This window comes from Palaemon carinicauda, chromosome 20 (assembly GCF_036898095.1).
Source record: "Palaemon carinicauda isolate YSFRI2023 chromosome 20, ASM3689809v2, whole genome shotgun sequence".
NCBI classification, from domain to species: Eukaryota; Metazoa; Arthropoda; class Malacostraca; order Decapoda; family Palaemonidae; genus Palaemon; species Palaemon carinicauda.
In genome coordinates, this window is record NC_090744.1 from 74,421,102 (window position 1) to 74,426,101 (window position 5,000).

The 5,000-nt window shown below is 39.3% G+C and overlaps 1 pseudogene; it reads right to left on the reverse strand.

Annotated features, from left to right (window-relative positions):
* Positions 1 to 5,000, reverse strand: part of LOC137659897 (piggyBac transposable element-derived protein 3-like) — a 126,817-nt pseudogene that overhangs the window by 8,719 nt on the left and 113,098 nt on the right.

Consider the following 5,000-nt stretch of genomic DNA (forward strand, 5'->3'; position numbering starts at 1 on the left):
TATTATAAAACTTACTCATAATTGTAAAAATAGAAACACACACTTACTTACAAACCTTATGAAAGGAGGCAAAGCAATTCCTACTTTCAGTAAGGCATAGGGGCACCTAGCACTCCTCACACATCCAGTGGGATCTGTGGATGTGGCCTGCAACAGAACAGTACTTGCAGGTCTGCCCCATAGTGATATGCTTTGGCATGTGTAGGTTAGTGGCATTCTGGCATGTTTCTACACATGGTAAAACTGCCCGTTTGCCCCTTTTTGGCAAAGAGTAATATTTGGTGCAAAGAGAGTTTCTGGTGATTTTGAAGGTTGATGTCTTGTAACTTCTGAGGCAATTGGAGATATCCAGATGGAAGTCCTTGAGAGGATTTGTGTTAGTATGCAAAGCCAAGCAATCCCTCTTATACAAAATCCAAGCATTGCAGATGATCAAATCAAGGAGGTAAGCAAAGAACCTGATGTAGTACCCCTTTGCTTCGAAGGGGGTCTTGTAGAGGTGTGTCAATATGTCACTTTTGTCAATGCCAACCATGCAGTTGTTGTACATCTGGATGACAGATGGGCAAGGAATGGGAACCTTGTTCTTAAGTGCTCTGTCGCACTGCTCCACTGTACCTATGGGCTCAACACCAACATCAGTGGACAAGATTGTCAAAACACTGTTGTCCTTCCATCTTGCAACAAGAATGCCATCAGAAGAGATGCAGTCCATTGTGCCCCTTCTTCCTCATCTCCTTCAAAGACTTCAGAGAAGGATGACCAACTCTGTTTTCCTTGGCAGTGCCCACATACCGGCATCCATACTGCAGTATCAGGTACTTGGCCAACCCTATACTGGTAAAGTAGTTGTGTGTATACACTGCTGAGTGACTGGGGTACTTGATGGTCTTGACTAAGGCGACAACGAACTTTGAAGTCACAGAAATGGCTTTCTGCTCTTCAAATAGCAGAGTATGGTGGCTCACAAAGGTTGTATCCCTTGGTACATAAGAATATCATGCACAAATCCATCCATGCTGGACTGGCAGAAAAACTTGTAGGCCCACTTGTCAGGCTTCATGGCTACATACTGGCGAAGGTTACCAGTCCTTTTTCCCTTATCGGCGACCATCACTTCATCAATGGAGTGGATAGGAGTCTCGGAAACTTTTAGGAACTCTCTGATGACCTTGGTGAGGGGGACTCACACCTTGAAGAACCGATCTTGGGAGGCTTCTGCCTGGTCATTGTCGTTGAAGTGAAGGGAAGATCGAATTGACTTGAAGCGGTTTCTGGATATGAAGTCTGCCACTTCAGGAATTCTGGTCTTCACAGACTAGAAGTCGACTGTGCTAGGGAGATAAACCAGACACATATACACGATGAGGCCAAGGAAAACCATGAGATCCTCTTCTGACATGTGGAAGTTGCTGCCTACATCCTTCTGTCTTGAATCTAGGTTGGATTGGAACACAATGTGTTTCCTCAATTCAGTTGTGAAGAACTGGGAGAAATATTCGTAAGGTTACCTCAAAAAATACGGCTGGGGATGCTTGAAGTTGGGCAGGGCCTCTATATCAATGTTGTCCTTTCTCCATTCATCAGCACGAGGCCTCTTATGGTCAGCCTCAGCTTCCTCTTCCATAGGCATCTCCTGAGGGACAACAACATTGACCTTGGGAGCTGAAATAAGAATAATGTAACATTACTGAAATAGTAAATGAATCATGTGTGCTTGTGTGTGTATGCATGTGTGCTTGTGTGTGCATTCATGTGTTCTTGTGTGTGCATGCGACTGTGTATGTGTGGGTGCATGCATGTGTACTTGTGTGTGTGCATGTGTGTGTGCATGTATGTCTGCATGTGTGTGTGAGCATGCATATTTGCTTGTGTGAGCATGCATGTGTGCTTATATGTGTGTATGCGTGTGCATGTGTGTGTGTATATTTGTTGATGTGTATGTCAGTGAGTATGCAAGTATACAAATAAGTTTTGAAAATACCCATTGTTTAAAATCCATATAAAGAGCAACAAAATTTAAAGAACCCTTACAACAACGAATCCTTCAAAAACAGTTATTAAAACAATTTCTCTCTCTCTCTCTCTCTCTCTCTCTCTCTCTCTCTCTCTCTCTCTCTCTCTCTCTCTCTCTCTCTCTCTCTCTCTCTCTCTTTTGAAGGATGTCTTATACTAACCTCTAGAGGTAGGAGGGTTAAACTCATCCTCCTTAGTAAGGCCTTCATCAGGAAGTAGGGTCATCGTCATCACTATCAACGTTCAAAGGGCTCACGTCAGCATCACTTCCTTCATATATGTCTAAAACAAGAACTAAAAAAAAATTGTTTGGTGTCGTATTCTATTGGCTGGTTTAATCCTTTCGGTCCAAAAGGTCACAACATTGGATGAGCATGGTCCCTCTAAACTCGACTGAAGTATCCCGTATGGGATCTATATTCTTTCATTAGTCACTAGGGCAGTTCAGTAACACTAAAGTACTTCAAATCTACCTCAAAAGGTAAGCATATCACTAGGCTTTACTATCTCACAGTCACTGTACACTTACCATGAGGGTTGTGGGGTGGGGGGGCAATTCGTGGAGGTAGCTGCGACAGGTTTTGACGCTTTTCCAACCAGAGCATGACTGAGGTGTCTTTCGAACGCCTTGATGAGAGGGGTACGCGACTTGTGACTGGCTGATTCAAAGAGAAGAGGAGGATAGCTATGAGTTGCCAAAGAGTCAATTTCATACAAACATAAACTTGTTCACCACGAATACCACAAAGTAGCGGTTCTAAAGATCCCGTTTGGGATAACTGGTCATTCAACGGTTGATAGAGATTTGTCTAAAATTATTGCATGGTACAAACTATGTTGCCTGAAGTAGAAATCTAACAAAACTCAAAGTATGATTATAAGAAGGTAGAGGACAGTGGCTCCTCAACCTAAGGATCTCAGCATTGATAGTGATCCTTTAACATTGTACGACCTTCAAAATTGCAGGTGTGATTTTCGACAGCAAATTTACTTATGAGAAACCATAGATCTATCTCTTCTTTAATTGTAAGAAAAAATCTGGATTTTTAAGAAAGTCTTGTAAGAATTTCGGAGATCAATCTATTCTGAAGAAGTTTTTTATTCTTTCATTCTACCTTGTTTCGAGTATTGTTCTCCTATCTGCATTCTCATGCTAATTCTCATCTTAATTTCTTGGACAAGAACTTACAGTAGAGTATTTTCTTTTTATTTCTGACCTAGATATGATCCTCTGGCACTGCCATTCAATTAGTTCATTATGCACGTTATATGCCATTTATCATAATGCTGACCCTCCTTTACATTCAAATATTCTTGAATAGTACCATCTTGTTTGTAACACTAAGAATGCAGTTAAGTCTAATAGTCATGCTTCAATAAGGCTCATTACTACACAGTGTTCTAGAAGTTTCATTCCAGCTATGACCAAGTTGTGGAATGATCTTTCTAATCAGGCAGTTGAATCTGTAGAACTTCAGAAGTTCAAACTTGCACCAAATGTTTTTTTTTTTATGTTCAACAGGCTATCATAAGTCTTTTTATAGTTTATTTATCAAACATCTCTTTTGATGCTGCTTCTGTTTTCAAAGTATCTTATTTCAATTGTTCATCATTTCTCATATTTATTTATTTCCTTATTTCCTTTCCTCACTGGGCTATTTTTCCTTGTTGGCGCCTTTGAGATTATATCATCTTTTTTTCCAACTAAGGTTGTAGTTTAGCTAGTAATAATAATAATAATAATAATAATAATAATAATAATAATAATAATAATAATAATAAAAAGTAGCTGAACTAGGGACGGATAATGTTTATGAGACTGGCATTATCCTTCATTGATACTGCTCACTAACGCACAGTTCATTGTAATGTTGCTACATTTAACATCATATTGGAGATACTATCATGGAACTTGGAAGGATCAAAGAAACTTTGTTTCCCAACAATCCCTGAAATTTCCATTTGGATATGTAAATTTACTCCACCTCCAAAAATAACTGTTCAACCCATACTAAAAACAAACTTTTGTTGTGGCTTTTATATGGCAGACATCATGATGAAAATTGGTATGGATAAATTAAATATCCCTACGATAAATCCCTGAAAACTTAATTTAGATATATGAAGTACTCTTCGAAAAATTTAAAGCACCGACGGAAATCGACAACCGCGAATGTCGAAAAATAGCCACTGGACTTTTCTATGGTAAGTATCAATACAAAAATTGGTATGAATGTAGTTCACATAATACTCACCAACCCTGTGAAAATAATTTAGATTACTGGTAAACTCTAGGAGTAATTTTCGGTTTTTCAATTATTTTTTCTTAGAAAAATCGTCAATTACGAACAAAAGTGACCGCCAGGGTATGCATACAGCAGGTGTAAACATAAAAATTGGCAAAAACAAAGCATATATATATATATATATATATATATATATATATATATATATATATATATATATATATATATATATATATATATGGATTATTATCAACACAACATCGTGTTCAAATAGAAATAAATTTCTACCTCATACCTGGGATCGAACGCTAGCCCCTTCTAATGAAAGGCCAGGTCGAAACCAACCATGTCACGAGAGCCCATAAAAGATATTGGAACCTGACCGCTACCAGCTGTCCGAGGATTTACCTGGCGAGACATCAGTCTCTTACCAGCGAGTTTTACCCAATATCCCGGGCCACCACGTGACACAATTGTTAGTAATTCATACAAATTACCCCTAATGAGTCAATATGGATTAATATCAACACAACATCGTGTTCAAATAGAAATAAATTTCTACCACATACCTGGGATCGAACGCTAGCCCCTTCTAATGAAAGGCCAGGTCGAAACCAACCATGTCACGAGAGCCCATAAAAGATATTGGAACCTGACCGCTACCAGCTGTCCGAGGATTTACCTGGCGAGACATCAGTCTCTTACCAGCGAGTTTTACCCAATATCCCGGGCCACCAC